The following is a 25,431-nucleotide window of genomic DNA, read 5'->3' as shown; positions in this document are numbered from 1 at the left end:
TTCGTATAAATACAAAGCAGGACTTGAAACTGACAAGTTTCCGTCAGGTCCAGTCATCCGAGAAAAATGGATGTAGTTTCTTTGCAACCCACAGATATAAAAACATATCATATGTACAAGTATCACACCTGCTTAATTACATAATGTGGTAGAGACAGGACTTGGGTGCATGAGTCATAAATCAGATTATTTTTGTTTATGGCGTATGACCTGATAGGTGTTAAGTTCAAATTACATGTGGTCAATGATTGAAGCTGTGTATTGCATATTGTCTTAGGAGACAGGCAGGCAGAGGCTGCTTCCTACAACCAACACTTTTTTTATGTAACAAGTAGATTATCTACTTGTTTGTGTAGACAACCAAGATTAGACTACTGCTCACGACCTCATACTCCGGGCATGCATACTGTTTCAAGCTCCGCGAACATATTCCCTGCTCATGCGTTATGGGCGCAGCGCAGCACAGCTGTTGAAAAAACTTCTTCGACCACGCTGGAGAAAATTTAGTGAATTGCTTGAACTCTGATTTCGCGTTTTTTTCATCGCGTTTTTTCTTCTACTTTATAGGTTGAATTGGCATTTTTATGATTTGTTTCGGTAACTGCATACCGAAAGGTATCAGAATCTGCATAGTTGTGTTTTCTGTTGCATGTGACCTTTAAGAAAGTTTCGTTCCATGAGATACCCTATCTAAATGGCACCCATGAAGAGCCACCTCCTCGTGGTGGATGCTGGGTAACGCTAAGTGCTCTTCTCCCGTGTGGACCCGGGACAGAATGTGTCCGCAGCACCCCATTGCTTGTCGTAAGAAGCGACTAAATTGGGCAACCTGTTTGCCATGAGTTGCGTCCCGTGTCGGTGGAGGACGGGAATCTGGTGGTTGAGGGCATTTGGGCAACATTTGCAAAACACACCACTTTGGACCTTACTTCACCTAGACGGGTGGTTGAATGCGCCCAATTCAACCAATCGGCTGGTCATGCCAAGCCCTGTGCATAGACTGTCTATCTGCCATTGCACAAATTTCGGGTGTATGAATCTTATAATTCTTCTACTGGAGTATATCATCCGGGTATCCTTGGTGCTGCAAGGTGGCGGCCCGCTTGCTTTAGCATTGTCCTTGTGATACTCCGTGGTGGGTGGGGAGCTCGCATGATGAACCACCAATCATGGCTTATGAAATACACCCTCACCCCCCAAAAAGAACACAAAACCCCCCAACAAAAAACAAAAAACAAAACGTCCACTTGAAATTGATCCTGTTGATACTGATCATAGACCGTCTCTATCCATTGAGTATCGGCCACGTTTCCTCGTTATTGAAATTCCTGACAAGACACCATTGAAGTTGAACCCTTTCACAGTATCGAAGGGTATTCAAGGTATTGCTGGGGATGTTAAGAACATTCGTCGCTTACGTTCGGGTGCGCTACTAGTTGAGTGTGCCAAGAAACAACAAGCAACCAATCTGATGAGTATTGAATCTTTTGTGGGCATTCCGGTCCCGGTCTCTGCTCAAAAGACCTTGAACACAAGCAAAGGTATCGTCTGAGATCGTGATCGATTCTTTGTTGACATGTCCGAACTTGATATAGGATGCGAAATGAAAGATCAAGGTTGCTGTATGTGAGGCGCTTTTCCACCCGAAAAAAAAACAATGAAACATTCCAAACGAATACCTATCTGTTTTCTTTTTCATCGCCAAATGTTCCCAGATCAGTGAAGGCAGGTTACTGCAATATCCAAGTTGAAACCTACATCCCCAACCCGCTCAGGTGTTTCAAATGCCAGAAATATGGACATGGTGTATCTACCTGCACATTGTCTGTTGTGTGTGCTCACTGTGGTGAGAAGACACACACAACAGAAGATTGTGACAGTGACTTTAAAAAATGCACCAACTGCTCAGGCGACCATTCATCTTCGTCAAAACAGTGTCCAATATGGAAAGACCAAATGGCGATTAACAAAATAAAGTTTACCCAAAATATCTCTTTTTCTGAGGCAAAGAAACTGGTGAAGAAATCTGATCTTCCAGAAAGTTATGCTACAGTAGCAAAATCATCATCTGATTCCCGTTCTAAAATAACAAAATCATCCACAGGATGCCAAACTACCTTGACTTGGGTCAGTTCCGACTCTCCACGAGTTTTATACCCTGCTATATCATCTCAGACCTACTACATACAAGTCCTCTGATCATAAGTCATCTTCACAGTCACGCTCTGAGTCTCATTCAACAGCTGATAGGCAACAAATTGTTAAAACTAAACCCAAACCTAAAGCTGATGCTTCAAAGCAACGAAGTGGCAGAGCCCCAAAAGGGTCAGAAAATAAAATTCAGTTGTTCAATAAATATGGATCTCTTGAAGACATGGACGTGTCTGAAAACGTCCATTCTAGGACACATAGCTTGTCGCCCTAAAAAAAGTGCGGGGTAGATCCCCAATAAATATCCCCAAGAGATAGTTTATTCCAATAATATTGTACAGATGAACTGCAGAGGACTGAGGACTAATTTACATGAATTACAGCTGTTAGTCCAAGATTTTACACCTTCAGCGATATGTCTCCAAGAGACATTTATATTTAAAACAAACAGATACATTTGACCTTCGTCATTTTAATGCATACCACTGTTTTTCACCCCCGGGTGATAGGGCCACTGGCGGATCATCCGTCCTAGTCAGACAAAACGTTATTCAAAGCCCTGTTTCACTTAATACTAATATGCAGGCTGTTGCAGTGAGAATTACTTTGCATGTAGCGTTTACGCTATGCTCTCTTTATATTTCGCCGTCTTCGACGTTTGCCAAAACTGATCTTCAAGCTCTATACGACCAACTCCCGAAGCTCTGTATTATAATGGGGGATTTAAATGGGAACAACCGACTCTGGGGTCCTGTAACTACAAACACTAAAGGTAAATTGTTGGAGGACTTTTGTTCTGACAATGAGTTATGTATTTATAATAATGGTTTCAGCACATATTTACAACCTGGTACAGGGACTTATTCTGCTCTCGACTTGTCCCTCACAACTTCAGAACTACTAAATGAATTCGACTGGTCAGTCCACGATGACCTCTGTGGAAGTGACCATTTTCCTATTGTATTAAAATCTGTAACTCCATCTGATGTTCCTCCATCATCAAGACGGAATTTTAAAAAGGCTAACCGGGCTTTATATGAAACACTGTGTGCAGAAAAACTTAAACCTGAACGTTTTATTGACGTTCCTGATGCTCTTAAGTGCTTTTCTGATGAATTGAACCCCATAGCTGATGAATGTATACCGAATTCCTCTGCAGTTCCACATATTCGAGAACCATGGTTCAACGATGAATGCAAACAAGCTAGGAAGGCAAGGAAAAAAGCAGAACATTATTTCCGTCGCCATCCTATGGTGCATAATTTAAATAAATTGAAAATTTTAAATGCTAAAGCACGGCGTACATTTAAACAGAACAAACGCCAATCTTGGCACAATTATGTATCCAAAATAAATTCTTGGACACCCATGTCCAAGATATGGAACATGATCCAGAAAATTAAAGGTAAAGGTACTAAATTTACTGTCCATCATCTTAAACATGGAGATCAATTACTCACTGATAAATCAGATATTGCGAATAAACGGGGCGTAACTCTTGCTAAACATTCTACATCTTCTAATTATATACCTAGCTTTCAGCAATATCTAAAACAACAAGAAAAGAAAACTATTAATTTCAATTCTGGTAATGGAGAAGATTATAATGAAACGTTTTCTATTCATGAACTCCATACTGCTCTTGATCACGCTCATGACACTGCTACAGGTGCTGATAACATACATCATCAACTCCTGAAACATTTACCAGAATCCTGCCTAGAAACTCTACTAAATATTTTTGATGATGTTTGGACATCGGGTAACTTTGCTCCTTCATGGCGTGACGCCACAGTAGTACCAATACCTAAATCTGGACATGATCACACGGATCCATCCAATTATCGTGCGATTTCATTAACTAGCTGTGTTTGCAAGACCATGGAACGCATGATAAATAATCGACTTGTTCGGTACTTGGAAACAAATAACCTTATCACAGATATACAGTGTGGTTTCCGGAAAACAGGAGTCCTGTCGATCACTTAGTGCGTTTAGAATCATTTGTGAAAAAGGCTCTGATTAATAAACAACATGCTGTGTCTATCTTTTTGATCTTGAGAAGGCATATGACACAACCTGGAAGTATGGCATTCTGAGAGATTTACATGATTTCGGTTTGCGAGGTCGTTTGCCTGAATTCATAGGCAACTTTTTAAATAACAGTCAATTTCAAGTCCGCATGGGTTCTACCCTGACTGATCATTACAATCAGGATCAGTGTGTTCCACATGGCAGTATCTTGTCAGTCACACTTTTTAGTATAAGGATAAACAGTTTATAAAAAGTTGTAAACGATTCAATTGATGGATCGTTATTTGTGGATGATTTTGATGTTTCTTGTCGTGGTAAAAATATGCGTGCCATTGAACGGCAACTACAGTTGTGTTTAAACAAGATTAATAAATGGTGTCTTGAAAACGGCTTTAAATTTTCTAAATCGAAACCTAACCGCAGACATTATTGTCGTACATATAAACCACAAAAATACCCTGAACTGTCTCTAGAAGGGATTCCGATTACAGTTGTGAAGGAAGCCAAGTTCTTGGGTCTAATCTGTGATTCACACTTAACGTTTTTACCGCATATTAAATCACTTAAAACTAAATGCCTGAAAGCACTTGACTTGTTGAAAATGGTGTCAAATTCTAAATGGGGAGGGGATCAAGCTACCCTTCTCCATCTATATCGATCACTCGTACGTTCTAAACTTGATTATGGCTCCATCGTATATGGTGGAGCCTGCAAAAGCAACCTTAAACTTCTTGATTCTGTCCACCACCAAGGTTTAAGACTTTGTCTTGGGTCTTTCCGAACTTCACCTATTGACATTCTTTACGTTGAGGCCGATTAACCATCTCTTGCACAACGCCGTATCAAATTATCTTTACAATATATCACAAAACTATACTCTAACGAATCTAACCCTGCATATAACTGTGTCTTCAATCCTCTTTATGAGAATTTGTGTAGCAAAAAGTCGTCTCTTGTTCCAGCTCTTGGGCACAGAATAAAGCCGTTTATTGCTGCTGTTGGTATTGAGCTTAACAATATAGCTCCGTTTCCGTCTTCTTTCCTCTCCCCTTGGCATTTGGTTAGGCCACAGGTTGACCTAACTTTAACATCATTTAAAAAATCAGAAACGATTGAATTACAATATAAACAAGAATATAATCAATTGAAACATACGTATAACAATTACAAATTCTTATTTACAGATGGGTCCAAAGGACGGTGGCGCAGTTGCTTGTGCTACTGTCATTGGATCCAGAACAATATCGCCTAGATTATCAGACAATAGTTCTATTTTTACAGCAGAAGCTAACGCCATCTTAACAGCTCTTAAATATAATCAAAGATTCATACACCCGAAACGTAAACAGTATATATTATATTCCGACTCTCTTTCTTGCCTTCAGGCTAATAAAAATATTTCTTGTAAACATCCACTTATAATTGAAATTATTGAACTGTATAATGATCTTGCCACTGGCCAATACGACATCGTCTTTTGTTGGTTACCCAGTCACGTAGGTATTTCTGGGAATGTTATGGCACTCAACAAATCTGTGGCACCACTTCTTCTTCCATATTCAGATTACAAAGCTTGCATTAGAACGTATATTCGTGATCTGATGCAGAAGAACTGGGACACTCAAGTAGGTATCAATAAATTACATGAAATAAAACCGTATATTGGTTACACCTACATGGGTTGTCAGTCCAGATTTGAGGAGGTCATCATGCGACGATGTCGTATTGGCCTCACAAAATATACCCATAAGTACCCGTTAAAAGGTGAGGATCCTCCATTTTGTATCCTTTGTCATGAGAGAGTTACGGTCAAGCATATTCTGCTTGGCTGTGTTGAATTCTCCATCACAGGGGATAAATATTTCAATGTGAAAACTGTTAAGGATCTTTTTGCAAACGTAAATTCCCATTTAATTATTGGTTTTTTTTAAAAAAAAGAAATTTATTTTTTGGTTGAATTTTGAATAATATGTTCTATAAATAGATGTATTTTAATTATTGGTAATTTAGATTTGTGACTTGAACTGTGAGTGGCTGTACCCTCAAAGGGGGTTGAAGTATTGTAAAATTATTGTCCTCCTGAGAGGGTACGTAAGTCCACAAACATTCAAAGTAAATTCTAAATTTCCAGGTTTTTAATCGTAGAATAAGTTTTTTTTTTATTCTACGGCTATTTCCCAAATTGCTGACAGCTGAGGTGAGTGAGTGAGTTTAGTTTTACGTCGCACTTAGCAATATTCCAGCTATATGGCGACGATCTGTAAGTAATTGGACCAGACAATCCAGTGATCAACAACATGAGCATCGATCTGCACAATTGGGAACCGACGACATGTGTCAACCAAGTCAGCTAGTCTGACCACCCGATCCCGTTAGTCGCCTCTTCCGACAAGCATAGTCACCTTTTATGGCAAGCATGGGTTGCTGAAGGTCTATTCTACCCTGGGACCTTCACGGGTCCTGACGGCTGGGGGATGATGTAAATCCAGCTAGGGTCCATGCAGGTAGCAAAAGTACTGTACGTCCCCATGGTCCCTAGTATGGTGATCTACTTTCAGTTGTTAGCAATCTATAGCCCAGTTTTATATTGTATTGTCCTCTATAGATAAAATGTTTTAGGCATAGTTACTAGTTTTACATTCTTTTCGGTGATGTTCTAGTTGCTTTACTGTCCTTCGTCGACAGGTTTTTATAATACTCATATATTCTTTTTTAATGCTATCATCCCGTCACGATATGGCTGAAATATTGCTCATGTGACGTTAAATATTAACTCACTCACTCACCCCTATCTAAATAATAAAACATATCAATAATGTTCTATGTTACAGGGTGAACAGTTCTCTCTGAAGGTCTTGACGTTACTTTACCTTTGGGAACTGTATCTGGCCAGCACTATGTTGCATCATGTTCAGTTCATTAATTTGCGTCTCCAGTCGAACATGAAATCATCTCAAAAACGTTGGATCGGGCTTTTTCAACAAGTTACTTTAGCCTCCTATGCCAACCCTCCAACTTGCTGTTTGTCCTGGGCACACTTTTGTCATGGGGTTCCATTCCCGAAGGTTATTGTTTAGTTATGTTAAATATAGCAATATTGACCACAGAAAGGATGAATCAACAGAAACAACAAAAATCAAATATGATTGTGAAATATTTCAAAAGGTGATCTATCCCATCTGTATCACTGGTTCTATTGGTAAATGTTGGATCGACCACAGAATTCATAGCAACATATATTGTCACGTGTTATGATATCACAACACAATCTGTATCATTTAGCATATTATCAGAGGTTATAAGGTGATATTGTTTAAGGTTATTGTTATTCACTGTTCCCAAACACAAAATAAGTGGGATACTGAGTCCGAATTCTTTTCTAAACAGCTTGCGCATAGTGAAAGAAACACTCATGCATCTTCGCTCCACCGAACACTGTAGTAAGAGCATCAGCATCCTACCCCTAACAGAGTGACCCCTGTCTACTGAACAGTGGTCTGTCCCACTCGTATTCCCCAATTACCTCATTAATTATGTCGTGGGGTCAAACTGTAATTAGCCTTTGGGATTTTTTAGGTGTAACTTTGAGGCCTTGAGAATCGTTTTACAATCACCCACCAGTTATCTCCCCTTGTGGATCTTTACAAATTGTAAATGTCTTGTAAACATCATCTTTACAATTACAAGCTTGTAACTGTGAACTTTTTCCAGTGATACACTCACATTTTCAATTAATGTTATTGCTTGGCAATCAAGTTTTCGTGGTGGTGTTTTTTTCCTGCCAGACTACACATATACATGACGTATTATTGGTCTGTCTAATGTACCCGCATGTTCAACTTGCTCTGTATTGTCCACCTTGTATGGAGACTGTGACCTCGGAACACCTACTAGGGCATCATATGCCTCCTGTTCTTCCCTCAGTGTCTGAAACGACATATATCGCTGCATATCATTTGGCCCTGTTTTATTATGTTGTGCATGTACTGGTCCCTTTTTATTTCAGTCTTTGTCCACACTACAACCTAAAGTACATTAAATTATCATCTACCCACCTTTTCCACTTCGTCACATTTTGCATTAGACTGCTGCAACTCATTGTTTAACGTTGACAATGCAGTCTTCACTGAAACAACAAAAATGCGAGGACTGAACCAGTTTGTCACTTTCCTGATATTTATTGTCTTATTTTTCAAGTAGCTTCCTTTCTTTTCCGAAATATTACGGATTTGCGGATATCACCATCAAAACTGACAATATGAACTATATTTTTAAAATGGCGAAAAAAAACTTATTTACTACATTATTTACTACATTGTATTGACGACAATATGGTAAATGATGACATCACAATTAATATGATATCACGAGGTCACTGTGGCATATCAGTGTCCAATTACGCAAGGGATAATGATAATCAGTATCAATATAAGAAGAATTACGTTTGACATCGCCATCGATGTAATCTTATATTTTTGCCAACATATTCCACAAATCTCTGTTCACAAACACCAAGTCACTTTGACTTTCATGTGGTCTACCCCTCCACATACTCGACATGTCGCTAACGTGTTTTTGCCAGCGGTGAAATCCAGACAAAATCAGGAACATGAAGTTAGAAACGGATTCGGGATTCGAATCCGGAATCTGAATATTTTTGTCAGATTCGGGATTCGAATCCCGAATCTGAATATTTTGTTCACATTCGGGATTCGAATCCCGAATCTGAATTTTTTGTTCGGATTCGAGATTTAAATCCTGAAGATGTATGTATGTATGTATGTATGTATGTATGTATGTATGTATGTATGTATGTATGTATGTATGTATGTATGTATGTATGTATGTATGTATGTATGTATGTATGCATCATGTATCATGCATGTATGTATCATGTATGTATCATGTATCATGTATCATGCATGTATGTATCATGTAGCATGTGTGTATCATGTATGCATGTATCATGTATCATGTGTGTACCATGTAGCATGTATGTATGTATGTATGTATGTATGTATGTATGTATGTATGTATGTATGTATGTATCATGTATCATGTATGTATGTATCATGTATCATGTATGTATCATGTAGCATGTACGTATCATGTATCACGTATGTATCATGTATCATGTATGTATCACGTATGTACCATCTATCTACGTATCTATGTATGTATCATGTATCTACGTATCTGCGTATGCATCTCGTATCTATGTATGCATCTCTGTATCTACGTATCTGTCTATGTATGCATCTCTGTATCTACGTATCTGTCTATGTATCTATCTATGTAGGTATCTATCAATGTATCTATGTAGGTATCTATGAACGTATCTATGTAGGTATCTATGAATGTATCTATGTAGGTATCTATGAATGTATCTATGTAGGCATTTATGAATGAATCTATGTAGGTATCTATGAATGTATCTATGTAGGCATTTATGAATGAATCTATGTAGGTATCTGTGTAGGTATCTTTGAATGTATCTATGTAGATATCTATGAATGTATCTATGTAGGTATCAATGTATCATAAATGTATCTATGTATCTGTGTATATATCTATGCATCTGTGTATCTATCTATGTATCTGTCTATTTACCTATGTATCTATCCATTTATGTGTGTATCTATGTATCTATGTATCTGTGTATCCATCTATGTATCTATCAATATTTTATTTTCAGATTCGGGATTATACTCTTACAAATATGAACACCCAAACCTACATTTTTTCCATATTTCAGCCTCAACTTTGGTTTTTCTTCATATTCGGGTTTCGGCATTTGAATCCCGAATCTGAATATTTTGTCCAGATTCGGAGTTATGACCAACAGTGTCAATATACATTATCTCACTCCTTCTAAGGTACTGGGGGCCACTAGTAAACCTGGGTTTCGTAAAAGACATGAACACCCAAACCTACATATTCCCATATTTCAGCCTCAACTTTGGTTTTTCTTCATATTCGGGTTTGAGGATTTGAATCCCGAATCTGAATATTTTGTTCAGATTCGGAGTTATGACCAACAGTGTCAATATATATGATCTCACCCTTTCTAAGGTACTAGGGGCCGCTAGTAAACCTGGGTATCTTAAAAACATGAACACCCAAACTAACATTTTCCCATATTTCAGCCTCAACTTTGGTTTTTCTTCATATTCGGGTTTTGGCATTTGAATCCCGAATCTGAATATTTTGTTCAGATTCGGAGTTATGAACAACAGTGTCAATGTACATTATCTCACCCCTTCTAAGGTACTAGGGGCCGCTAGTAAACCTGGGTATCGTAAAAACATGAACACCCAAACCTACATTTTTCCATATTTCAGCCAGAATCGGGATTCGAATAATTTTGTACGCTATCCAAAGAGTGATTAGACACAACGAGAATGGATACTGTGGCACCATTCATAAGGAACAATGCATTAGTTGTCTCAACCCACGTTATAGATGTTTTGTGGGTATAATGAACAAATAATATTTTCATATGTCCTCTTTCATGTTTCTAAGACAGTGTAAGTGCATCTGTATTTACATTCTTCTCTTGTCAAATGTTCTGCAAGTATTTAAGAAATTATATGTTATTGTGTAAGAAGTCAATGAATTGGTAACAACAAGAAATATTACAGATTTTAGCTAGACGTTCACAATATTTACGCCCGTTAATTCATTAATGTATTTGCGCATTTCAGTGATACGTTGTTGTTCGCAACTTGGCATTCCCATAATTAGAATAAAACGTTTCTTACAAATGAAATTTCGTCATTAGTTCCGTGACAGATAATTTTAAAACAGAAACGACGCGGTTAAGGGGAGACATTTTCAAATCATAGTAATATCAAAATCGTGAAATCGTGATTGTAATTACTAACAACATAAACTACAAACCATTCGCCCATATACACACATAACGTTAGTAAGCTGAGACGACTTGTGTCCTCACAAACACAAGAACATATATGATTTCTTAATGTTGCATGTGAAAACTGTGATGAAATGAAACTAGAAACGTTAATGAAATAACTCTAAATTCATACACATTTGTAGACAGTTAACAATGATTAGTGATGACTATCAAAACACTGACATACTTTTTGAAATGTGTTTGCTTTATTTTGTTAACTCCATCTTCACTATATTTCCTAAATGTTCTATCAGATGTCAGTCCCATTGCTCAAGGCGTCTGGAAGAAGAAAGAAAATATCATAGATTGAATACGTGTGGTAGAAAGCCATTGATGGTTTTGTGTCTTGCGCATGTATTATGGTATGTCGCGATACTGACCAAGCTTTAGTCAACGATACTGTGATAGATGTAAAGTCAGTATATGCGAGGACTATGTATTTATTTCACTTCTTTATATCGCCTTCGTGTGCTCATAAAATTGCATGTTGCAAGTGAAAGTGAGAGGGTTACCTAAGTTGGATAACTTGTTCCTAATCCCTTTCTTCACTGAATAAAATATGTTTAAAACAAACAAACAAGTGAAAGTGTGCGTGGCTAAATACAAACTGTGCCGTTTTCCAACTCTTCCACGGACTGTTCTTCACTAAAGCGACAGGTAATATTTGCCAAATGGTCTATTTTTAGGTAAGCATTCGTTTTGTCGTTGAAGTATTTTACTTTAGTGGCATGTTTAGGCATGTGTAATTAGGAGGCACTGATAAACCTAGAAGTCCTTTGTCTATAAATGGTCGATGCTGACAAACGCTGACAAACGAAAAGCAAAAACTGAGCAGCAGCGGTCAATGGTATAAATACGATATTTTTTTTTTTCTTTGCAGTATGATATGTTTATTTGTTTACATCTGTTGTAATCGCACTTTATTACATCTACTGTTTGGAATCAGTGTCGCATGGATGAATGACAAATTGACAATTGTTACCAATTCATTGACTTCTTACACAATAACATACAATTTCTTAAATACTTGCAGAACATTTGACAAGAGAAGAATGTAAATACAGATGCACTTACACTGTCTTAGAAACATGAAAGAGGACATATGAAAATATTATTTGTTCATTATACCCACAAAACATCTATAACGTGGGTTGAGACAACTAATGCATTGTTCCTTATGAATGGTGCCACAGTATCCATTCTCGTTGTGTCTAATCACTCTTTGGATAGCGTACAAAATTATTCGAATCCCGATTCTGGCTGAAATATGGAAAAATGTAGGTTTGGGTGTTCATGTTTTTACGATACCCAGGTTTACTAGCGGCCCCTAGTACCTTAGAAGGGGTGAGATAATGTACATTGACACTGTTGTTCATAACTCCGAATCTGAACAAAATATTCAGATTCGGGAATGCCGATTCAAATGTCGAAACCCGAATATGAAGAAAAACCAAAGTTGAGGCTGAAATATGGGAAAATGTTAGTTTGGGTGTTCATGTTTTTACGAAACCCAGGTTTACTAGCGGCCCCTAGTACCTTAGAAAGGGTGAGATCATATATATTGACACTGATGTTCATAACTCCGAATCTGAACAAAATATTCAGATTCGGGACTTCAAATGTCGAAACCCGAATATGAAGAAAAGTCAACGTTGAGGCTGAAATATGGAAAAATGTAGGTTTGGGTATTCATGTTTTTACGTTACCCAGGTTTACTAGCGGCCCCTAGTACCTTAGAAGGGGTGAGATAATGTATATTGACACTGATGTTCATAACTCCGAATCTGAACAAAATATTCAGATTCGGGATTCAAATACCGAAACCCGAATATGAAAAAAAGTCAATGTTGAGGCTGAAATATGGAAAAATGTTGGTTTGGGTGGTTTTTTTTTAAGATTTTAACCCCGAATCTAAAATTAAAACGTTCATGGATATGCATATACATACATAGATACATAGAATCATGCATACACAGATAGATGCATAGATACATACATAGATACATACATAGATACATACATACATATCTACATACACACACACACGCACGCACGCATGCACACACACATACATACATACATAGATGCATTGATAAATAGACAGATATATAGATAAATAGATACATAGATACATAAATAGATGCATAGATACATGCATAGGTACACAGACAGATACAGAGATACATACATAGATACATACAGAGATACATAGATGCATGCATAGATGCACACATAGAATACATACACGATACATGATACATACATACGTGATACACAGATACATAGATACATAGAGGCATAGATACATACATAGAAACAGATATAGATACATAGATGCATGAATAGATACATAGGTGCATACATAGATACATACATAAATAGATACATAAATACATACGCACGCAGGCACGCACACACACATACATACATAGGTGCATTGATCCATAGACAGATATATAGATAAATAGATACATACAGAGATGCAAACATAGATACATACATATATACATACATAGATGCATAGATACATAGATACATAAATAGATGAACACATAGATACATAGACACATACATGATACATGATATATACATACATGATACACAGATACATAGATACATAGGTACATAGATACATAGATACAGGGACACGTAGATACATACATAGATAGAGCTACAGAGATACAGAGATACATACATACATACATACATACATACATACATACATACATACATACATACATACATACATACATACAGAAATTTAAATTCAGGATTTGAATCCCAATGTGAACAAAAAATTCAGATTCGGGATTCGAATCCCGAATATGAACAAAATATTCAGATTCGGGATTCGAATCCCGAATCCCGAATCCGTTTCTAACTTCATGTTCCTGACAAAATCGTATTTTGTCGGTACGGACGCAACATCACTTGGGTTCGGACGGTTCCTGGTGTTGCCTGGTCCCGTCCATCCTGACCGTCTATCCCAAAATTCGCGATTTTGTCTGGTCATGTCTCTGCGTTACTTGGTTGCATTTTACGATTTGTGAGTTTTTCTACGGGCGTCTGTGTGCACATGCTGTTATTGTTGCCTTCAGATGCAATACTTTGACAAGGCCAATATACATGTCAGGTACATCCGGGACATTAGTTATCACATTTGTTTCTTAGTAATATATATATTGTAATATAGAAGTATCAACGAACGTGTTTCAATTTCCTCGTTCTTCTTTACTATCTCTGATATGTGTTCATCACTTTCTTTCTTCATTATTTCCGCCAGTTCAGCATGATCAACGTTGTTTTGTTCAACTTGTTGTTCAAGTCCTTCTATCATCTGAAAACAAACGTTAAGGCCCAGGAAACATGTAAATACCGACTTCTTGATAACAAACCACCGGGTATTTTAATATCCGATTGCTCGTCTTATATAACAATAAAAGTTATTCACAGAGTATGTTTTATGTTCACTCCCTTTGCGAAACACTAAGGGTGTTTTATCAATTTTCAACTATTCACAAGACTAAATGCATTTAAACCTTATAAAAATACACAATTGCCATGTATCATCACAACTTACAGATTTCAAGTCAGCTATCTCTCCGTCTTTTTCAGCAAGTACGTTTTTGTACATAGCTTCCAGTTTGCCCTTTTCAACAAAGACGAGATCTGTGTTACCTAAAAAAATATAACACTTTACTTTTAAGGAATTTGTGACAAGTGATTTACAATAGGAAACGCAGGGGGAACATACTGGGGCAGTTTGCATTCGGTTACACGTGTATTTTAGTGTCCAGTTATCATATGACTGAAAACAGAAATTTGTCAGTGTGAAATGCTTTCTTGACTGCCAAAGATTTCTAAGGGAAGAAATTCTTAGAGAAGAATGTAGTGCCCCACTTTGACAATCATCCTGTGCTCACAAGGCCGGTTTACATGAGAACGCTTGACAAAAAGTCAAGACCTGAATCTTATTGGGTGTGTATAGAACATTTTAGGACGTTGTGTGCTTCAGAGAGTAACGCTGTACAGAATCTTGCTTACAAGGAGCAACTGGTCGACTGGAACAGACAGCCGGCTTTAGGGAAAGTCTCCGATTCGTCATCCTATTATCGCTTTTGGAATAACAATTGGAAACAAAAGCTTTAGTCAACGCATTGGAATACTGCTTGATACAGCCATTGTGGATGTTGGGCGAGACCTGAGTCATTTGAAGTCGTTTTGGCATAAAGTGAAGCGTCACTAAAATAACCAGCTACAGCCATCATTTTAGGACCGATGATGCGCTGTCCCTCCTTCTTCGACAATTGCAGGAGGAAATGAAGGGCGGATCGTAGACATTATAGTCTTGGAGAGTGAATCACCTGTATAGGCACATCAGGTAGAGGATGGTAGACATTATAATCATGCAGAGTGAAGCTCCACTCCAGGCACGTGGGGGAACCGATGATAGATATTTTATTAGTGTCATGCAGAGTGAAGCGCCAGTGCCAAGCACATCAGCAATTTCACACAAAAGATATAAGGAACAACCTGTCCCAGGAAACACTAACTGATCAACAGTGGAGAGGCAATCGTTGGTGGGTCGGAGGTCACAAGCATGTTGTTGCATTTAGGATTTTACCAGCATTCACACAGAAGGCAGGTGGCGCGACAAAAGAGAGACGCTGGTTGGTGACGTTGATGGTCATATGCTCAAATATATGGACGTACCAGCCAATTGTCGCCAAAGCGTTTTTATTCAAGACAAAGCAGTGGTCATTACTACAGCTTTTAGTTTGCAGACAGACAGACCTAAGGTATCCTTTGTATGCATATCACGTGATACATACGTGACCTTTACCATGTGTTACTTCACTTGATATGCTCACAGTTCCTTTTCTGTGCTTCTTAGATGATTAGCAGTATTTATACGCACATCAAGACACCCGTGGAATGTTTGCCTACCTGCTTCAGTTGAGGTATTATCAAGTCTTTCTTTGATGAAAGGCTGTGTAGTGTCGAGGACAGCACAGAGTGTCTTGTAACCTTCTACTCCCTTCTTTTTCAACTTTTCCAACACAATCTGACATTTCTCTGTTCCAGCGTGTCGACACTTATCATAGTCTGCCTGTGTGAAGATACATTCCTGATACAAGGTATCCAACACAGGTTCGACCTGAAGGTTCTCCTTCAGATACAGATGATTCTTCTGCAGGATGAGGACGTGGGGAAGGTCCATTGTCTCATGCAATGTGGTTTGTATATCTGTAACAAGAAAATCACATGTTATCAATAACACATGTGGAGCAAGCAGTGAAACAAGTGATTCAGTATTCACGTTACATGGAAGGTCTGTCTTCCACGTGCACTAGGCTGTTGTGTTTGGGCGTCTGAATCAAATATTGCGCTGGTGTGTTTGCTTTTCGCTGTCTTTCTGACAATGTTTCATTTGACTTACACTCAACGAATGCTGAACCAGTTCCTTCACTGTATGTTCCAACAAGTCGTTGAAAGTGCTAAATAAAAACACAAAAAAATGAAATGATTTCTGCAGATGTATAAGCAATAAATATAGAAATGATGATAACGTGTTTACCATTTTCCGTTGCCAATGACGACATATTTTTCATTGTACATCTGATCTTGTGCAGAATTTTGGCAAGAAGAAATATCTGGACTCTGTAGTTTAAGCGACCACCTGATGGTCTGGGTTCGATTCCCGACAGGAGTACAGTATGTCAAACTCGTTTCTGACACTGCTGGGGTATTGCTACATCCGCCCTAAAACAGCATCCATTCACTCACTCACCAACCTATGCCATCTCAGATGAAGCTTAAATCATAATATCCCTACATCCCAACTCCTTGTATCTACACGAGCACAGTAACTATGTGTGTATATGTATACCTGTGATTTGTCAACACAGTACCTATGCGATCTGTTTTAAATCAAAGTTAGAGTTATTATGGCTTCGTTATACACCTCTAAATTTCCTACACAGTTTGTTTATCTACTAAATAACTACCTTTACGAGGGCGAAAATATCGGGGTTCATAGTCTTCATATGATGTCCTAGGGCAAACTGTCACTTTGACTAGGTGATGTGACATCATGAACAATGCCTTGAGGTTACGTTTGTTCTGTGACGTTGTGGGGGACAGTGAGGTTGCCAATAGTCGCCTAGAGGAGTAAGCTGTGAGAAGCTGGAATATTGCTAAAAGCGGGGTAAAACTCACTCGCTGTGGTTTGGTGCACATCGTTTATGTACTCTGTAAAATATGACGAGAAAATAGGTGAGTCCCCGCTACAAATCCGCAGGGATTTTGGATCTGTGGCCCTGTGCTGCACAGGGTGCACATACTCTTTCCATCAAGTACCCTTGCAATATTTGGAATAAGTTCAACTTGAACATAGTTCGTGGTGAGCGGTTAATGTAGTCAGAGGGGTTTGAGGTCTTCAATCCCGTGCTCATTGATCACGTTTATAATTTACATCCGGGAAGCACATACCTGTATCGCATAAAAACCCTCTTGGGTATGTTACCATTTACCACCACACAGACAGGTATGTTTAGTGACATGTTCGAGTTACCCTTCATGTACACAAGACCCGTGAACGTCCCGGGGTAGAATAGGCCTTCAGCAACCCATGCTTACCATAAAAAGCCACTGCGCGTGTCGAAAGATGCTACTAACGGGATCGGGTGGTCAGGCTCGCTGACTTGGTTGACACATGTCATCGGTTCCAAATTGCACAGATGTTCTTGATCACTCATGTTCTTGATCACTGGATTGTCTGGTCCAGACTCGATTATTTACAGATGGCCGCCACAGCTGGAATATTGATGAATGTGGCGTAAAACTAAACTCACTCACTCACATCACTCATGTACACAGACACTTGTATGTTACTATCCAGTGAACTCCAGATGTAACCTGTGTGGTATACGTAAGGTAGCGTTGCCCAACAGTGAACCCAGCTTTAGAGCTGCATCGGCAAATGGTTGTATACATGTTTCTTGTATAACTGGGGCTCCTGGACCAAACGTGTATGTACAACCTGTGGATGACGCTGTACAATAACGGCTATGCACAACGACGTATAGTTCACACGTCATATTTACACAGAGAGAAGAGTCTAGAAGACTCAAATTAGGTAATAACAAATATTAAAAGTTTAAAATATTAAAAATAATTAGTCAGCCTTGTCCAACCTGATCTATGTTCGTCGTTGGCTGCAGGTCCACTCAGTTAAATCAGGATAGTTACTTTCTCCAGAATAATGACAGACAGTGGTTGTAGGTGCGGCACTCTGGTCATCTGTGTCCAGTCAGAATGAACTATGCTATATGAAGAAGGTGACTCACAGTACACCAATATATACATCACGTGATTACTAACGTAACACCCCATTTTTGGACAAACTACCGTCTACGTGCACCACGATGGAATGTGCAGGATTCTATTGAATACGACAGCAAAGGTCAGGCAGTCTTATCGGTGCATCAGGAAGTGATGTCAATTGAGACATACCAGGTTTTATTGTTGTCAGGTGAAGGTGTTTTCATGTAGTTATAAAATCATGCAAATAAAAAATATACACTGCTAAATTCTGTTACGAGTGTGTATTTTTGTATATTTTGTTATTAATGAAGAAGTAATTATTTTGGGGTCACAATGTTTACTGTTTGGAATAAAAATGATATAATAGATGGTCAGCATTTTTAAGATGTTGGTAGCAGGCTGTCCGGAAATTATTTGCTGACTTCTGGGAGACTGTTAGAGCATTCTACAGTGTTGGCGATGGTCGTATGTGGCCGAACATTCGAGAAATGACTGAAGATATATTAAAAGGCTGTTGTCAGACCGCTCGCCATGTTTCATTCTGCATAACGTTTTCTCTATCACTAAGACATTGGTGAGCTAGCTACTATATATTTTGTGACCCATTGCCTTAGATTTTGTCTCACTTGTGTTGTACTTGAAATCTGTATGCTGAAATCGACTTGTGACTTTGAATAACTTGGTTTCTTTGCTAATAATAATATTTGAATGTTTTAAACTTGTCTTTGTTCTGTTTTGCTGGTCTACAGGGGTTTCCTTGCATCGTTTGTCACTGGAAATGCTGCACCGCAACAATTCCAAGTATATGATTAAAAGTTTTTTGGGTTATTTAATACACTTTGTGGTTATCTGTAATTTGATGTACAAAGCTCATAAGCGGTTTTGTTGAGGGTTTGGTAGAAAATTCTATTCACTAAGAAAGTGAGGTGGTTCATTCTGACCTCAGTTCCATATTGTGTGTAATGTGACCAGAGATTAAGTCTCCGATTGGGTACAAGTTCTTTTTGGGATATTAATACAGTGAGTGTCCAAGCACATGACACATAGCATCCAGCCCTTGAACGGGACAGAACAGCACAGCAACAACATTGTTATTTGCCACAGGTGCCAAGCAGGGTAGAATCTAAACTGCCATTCCTTTCCACAGATGGGTAAGGTTTATTTGTTTATCTTCTTCACTTTATACTTCTCAGTTTATTGTGTGAATCTTGTGACCGAGTGTATTGTAAGCAAGTTATGATCTCTGGCGTTATGAAACCGATTGTTTGATGAAGGAAAATGCTTACCCACACCTTATAACATCCCAGGCCATTAGACGTTCATTCAAAGGCGAAGAACGTCGTGTGGCTATGATGTTAGATTCTGAAGCTGACATTCAATATCACAGCAGACCTTGAGGCTAGAGGTTTGACACGGGGTAATAAGTTACCATGTATGGTGTTGTTGGTTCCATCGAGTAGATATAATCACTCAGTGCCAGTTTCGTTTGGGAAAAAAATGTTGTCAAATCTTTTGGATAGCTGTCGGGACATACATGGACCAAGAGTTTTAAAAAAGCAAATTTGCATACACCTTGGTATTTGTCTTTCCTTAGTACGGTTTTGGCCGAGAAGCAACTGGCTAGGCATAGTTGTCATTTAGGACTTGTGAAGAATGGTGAGTCTCGCAACATAAATATTCCAGCCAACTCTCAGGTTATTATAGGCGTTTTGTTAAGAACTTTGCACAGATTACTAAACCTCTGTCTCAGCTAATGCCATCATTGTTGGATAGTAAGAAGGGTAGTAAACGAATACCTGAGGATTGGTTTGGGGTGAAGAGCAAAAAGATGCATTTGTGACACCGAAGAATCAACTGACTTGGTTTCTTTGATTACTCCCTTCCTTTTGAACTCCATACAGATGCTTGTCAAGCGGGGTTAGGAGCTGTTCTTTATCAGCGTCAGGATGGAAAACTCAAGGTCATTGCTTATGCAAGTCGAGGTTTGACAAAGTCGGAAAGAAATTACACCACCTATAAATTGGAACTGTTTGCTCTGAAATGGTCAGTAACAGAAAAAAAACCCATGACTATTTGTAGCATCACGATTTCACTGTGTTTGCTGATAATAATCCACTGACGTATGTTTTGACAACTGCAAAACTAGATGCGACTGGTCACAGGTGGTTAGCCAATCTCTTTTCTTACAACTTTGATGTCAAATACAGAGAAGGAAAGTCCAACAAGGATGCAGATGACTGCGATGACTCCACGTGATTGGAGAGAAGAGAAGGCCAAGGATCCTGTCATTTCGACCATGATTGGTTATGTTAGGTCAGGTGTCTCCCCATAATGATATGGGACACATGGGTCGATACACGACATTGCCGTTGCTTAGGGACTGATTTTACTGGCCTGGAATGCCAAGTGATACTGAGAACTAGATCAGAATTTGTGAACGGTGTTCTGAGAAAATCTCAGACAAATACAAGAGCTCCACTCATCAAAACAATGTACCCACTGGAGTTGATTGCCATGGATTTTCTAACTCTACAACCGTCAAAAAGTAAGTATCAACATATCTTGGTTATTACAGACCATTTCACTAAGTATTCCCAAGCAATTCCCACAAAGAATATGTCGGCTCGTACTGCAGCAGAAGTTTTTTTTAAACAACTTTGTTGTACATTATGGGTTGCCATCGAGGATACATTCTGATCAGGGAGCAAACTTTGAGTCGCGTCTCATTGAAGTGTTGTGTACCATCATGGGAATCAAGAAGTCTAGGACCACACCATATCACCCTATGGGTAATGGTCAGTGTGAACGTTTCAATAGGACTTTACTTGATATGTTAGGTACCTTGCACCCGGATCAGAAAGTGGATTGGAAATCACATGTAACCGCTTTAGTCCATGCGTACAATTGTACACAACATGAAAGTACAGGATATTCACCTCATAATGGGGTAGGTGTATAGTCACATGAGGGCGTTTCAAAACCGGATTCAGGTGCCTCCAGTGATTTACATGCAGATATTTGCACAGCTAGTATTGGTCAAATGGTCAAGAATCCTTTGGGGAATCTGATACACAGGATACAAATTCGACTTTCACGTCGCCACAGAAGAGAACCACAATGGATGAGAGGTGGTGGTTATCTCACACTACACCACTTCCCGAGTGGTTGGAGAGAGCACAGTGTCTTCATTTTCTCGCAATGACTGGTGCTTGCTGTGAATTGCCTGCAGAGGTAAGGAAGGCTAGTGCATTGTTAGTTGCAGTTTTTTTTAATGTTTGACGAGGACGTCAACTTTTCAATGGGGGGAAGTATGTAACAGGAAGTGATGTCAATGGGGACATACCAGATTTTATTGTTGTCAGTTGAAGGCGCTTTATGTAGTTATAAAATCATGGAAATAAAAAAAAATAAACTGCTAAATTCCAAAACTATGCTTAAAAGTTTCTTTGGTGAAAGGTTATGTACTAAACACTGTGGTTATCTAAAATTTGATGTACAAAGTTCATATGAGGCTTTGTTGAGGGTTTGGTAGAAAATTCTATGTGGTTGAGGTGCATCTCAATTATGCCCCTTTGTGGAACATTTACATCACTAAGAAAGTGAAGTGGTTCATTCTGGCCTCAGTTCCATATTGTGTGTAATGTTACCAGAGACAGAACATCACAGCAACGACAGTGTTACTTGCCATGTGTGCCAAACAGGGTAGAATCTAAACTGCAATTCATTGGACAGATGGGTAAGGTTTATTTTTCTTAAATATACATTTTATTTTTGTCAGTTTATTGTGCGAATGTTGTGACCGAGTGTATTGTAATACATGACTAGTTTAATTCAATTTATGCAACCTGTATGTTAACCCATGTTATACAACATCTTCAAGTATGATATATTTTTATGTTTATACTGATATTGGCAAATGGTACAGGATGGGTTTTGTTGGTGGAATCCATGTGGATTCATGACAGAAAGTCTACCGAGAAATAAACATCCTCACCCCTACCACCGTTGGTTGTTATATGAAGAGCTGGTCACATCGGTATGACATGCAGTTGGATAGTATGTAAGCTGGTTTTGAGCAGTCGTCATGACACGCTGGCTTTGACCTTTCAATGTGTTCTTAACAACCAGTATGGACCTTTGATTAAGAGTGTAATGTTTTGCCTCTTCATTGGTAATTATCATTGTACTATGTCCAGCATGCATTCACCAACATGAACGATCTAAACACTGAAATCACTCACTGAGTTATTGTGGCTTAGAGAAGGATGAAGCGATTGTATTCAATGCTTTTTTACTTATCACTTATACCAGAGTGTGTAAGGTTACTGTGGCAAGAAAGGCTGAACAGATGTAGTTCTTACGACACCAATCCACATAATACCTAACTGATTCTCTGAGCCATCTCTTGATATCGGATAGCTTACGTGTGACTTGGACAACTGAACACAATGTTAGAATTGCAGGATGCCGAAACGAAGGTAAATGAATCGCCCGTTCAGTTAACAATGGAGATCTCATGTTGTCAACCAGATAGAATCGTGGTCCTTTTAACATTTTAGCTGGACCTTACCAAGGAGCAGCTCCACCCATAGCTGATTCTCATACCCACCATGTCCCCCACAGAGGATTCTAAACGACCTTCCGTGCAATACCATTTTTTATTAAACGCTCGTTTGATACCAAATCTTTCACGGGTTTGGTATTCTGGTACTGGTGTGTAGTAATTGGTATTCTATTTGTTACTCTCCAAAGCAAATTGATAGAAACTGCGACTACACTACCTTTCTAAAACACTACTGTAATAAAGTAACTGTGCAATATTTTATGTCATGTCAATGTCTAATGCAAAAAAGGATGATAGTAGCATGATTTGAGGTGATTTCCTTAATCACCGTTTAATTATTGACATAATGTCGAAATTCTGACATCACCGGCACAATTACCTGGTTAGTGAGATCTCTGCCAGCACCAACAAATATAACCGGTTTATGGGATCTCTGACATCACCAGCGCAAATACCTGCTTAGGGAGATCTCTGACATCACCAGCATACACAACTGGTTAGTGGGAGGATCTCTGACATGATATCATCATCTCCAGTGGGGTGTCCTGGTGTGTGTGTGTGTGTGTTTTAGAGCCTATGGGACACAAATGGTAAACTTGGGGAGAATATCACTGGAGAAGGAAGTTATCAGTTTCAAATGAAGTTGTAACTCATACAAGGAATGTGGTAAATGTTTCCGATTTACAGTTATGTGTATTTGCATACAATGAACTCTTGGCAAAACTTTTAAATGAGACTTCTTTGTAACAGGAACATAGTTTTGTGCCTAACACTTTGTAAAGTATAGTAACCCTGTAGAGTAGGTCGTTTCTCTGGAATGTCATCCACGTCAAGATTGCAGGCAAGTCCATCAATTGTATCGATGAGTTCCTCTCTTGCGTTGAGAAGTAACATGGATTCTGGTATCTCAAGTGTCTTCTGGAAGTTTCATCACATTTCGTCTGCAATACATCTGTGAGAGAAATGAGCTCCTCTCGTCCTGTATTTTCAAGTGTTCTCTGGGCGTAGTCTATCGCTGATACAATTGCAGTATGAACGTTATGTAAATGCGAAGTTTTTCTTGAACCCTTTCGTTTGTGGCTTGAGGATTCATTTTAAGTTCCTTCATGAGTTGTCTCTGTCGATGAAGAAATTTTACAGCAACACTTTAGCAAGCTGCCGTGATGTCCTCTTTCAGCTTTCTCTGCGTCTCTGCTTGTTCATGTTGGTGACAGGAGACACTTCCCATCCTGGCAGTGACATCCTTCAGTTCAACTTGTTGCTTCCGTACTTGCTCCTCCAGCTGACCCTTTTCAACGGACATTCTGTGCCTCTGTTTGTTTTCAGGGTGGTCTGTGCAATCAGATTATGTGAGCCTCTGATTCATAGGGATATGCTCTGCCCGGTTGATCTCACTCTCGCCCTGTGGCTTTGGTTTGGTCGCAGCGAGTCATGGAGTTTATGACAGTCAGAACATAACTTGGCGTCACTGTACATCACAGGTTTTGCTACATGGTCATCTCGCCATCAACGTTGACTTTATAGACAGCTTCATTGTGTCTGACATGATCTACTATTGTCTGCTCCACGATGAACTCATGTCCACAGGAAAGGCAGTGTATACAGTTCTCTTCCGTCTGTCTGTGTAGCTTGGTGATCAAGGCATGGCAGAAGACAAAGCTGTCTCTCATCACAACAGGATTGCATTAAAAAAATATGGCACATTCGCTCTAACAAATCTGATCGAAGTAAAGCAATACAAAAGAGGTAATATTAAATGGACCGGATATAGGGTTATGCATTCATGCTAGTATTCACCTCTGAGATAACTGTTTCGGTTTGAAAGAAAGCTTGTCCCTTCACACACTGTACCTGGATGTTGGACTTGTTCTGTATTGTCCACGCTGTCTGGAGACGGTGACCTTGGAACACCCACTGGACCATCATATTCCTCCTGTTTTTCTTGAAGTCTCTGTAACGATATTTTTAACTTCATCAAAACGCATCCTCTGCTGATCGTATGTGATCTTTTGACATTTTATTTCTGAAGATGTTCCTCACTTTCAATGTCAAAAAACACATTTTACACTTTTTTCTCGCATATTGCAATAGTCACCTCTCTATCAGCAAACCACGATAAGACAGGTGTTTTTCGTATGCACTGCATGTGACTACTCCAAAAAGAATTGAACAAACTTAGCCTGACATTTTTCACTATCTCACATTTAGTTTTACGGTGTTGTAAATCAGCACCTGTCATGGATATCTGTGACTTTTCTGAAAGGAGAAAATCGAATGACAAATCACGAAAAAGCAAAACCCGTGTGACAGTAAATACCCCAACTCTCGATCCCCACCCCCCAACTCGCGCGCGCACACACCGGGGCACTCCCATCCGCGCACACACAAGAACATATATAGACACAGGCAGTGTACGCATTATCGCAATTCAAAACACAGA

The 25,431-nt window shown here is 38.9% G+C and overlaps 1 pseudogene; it reads right to left on the bottom strand.

Annotated features, from left to right (window-relative positions):
• Positions 1 to 24,695, bottom strand: part of LOC137280795 (uncharacterized) — a 51,016-nt pseudogene extending 26,321 nt beyond the window's left edge.
• Positions 24,696 to 25,431: the final 736 nt, after the last annotated feature.

Source organism: Haliotis asinina, chromosome 4 (genome assembly GCF_037392515.1).
Source record: "Haliotis asinina isolate JCU_RB_2024 chromosome 4, JCU_Hal_asi_v2, whole genome shotgun sequence".
Classification (NCBI taxonomy): Eukaryota; Metazoa; Mollusca; class Gastropoda; order Lepetellida; family Haliotidae; genus Haliotis; species Haliotis asinina.
Note: the sequence above shows the minus strand (reverse complement) of the source record. Positions and strands in the feature narration are given on the sequence as shown.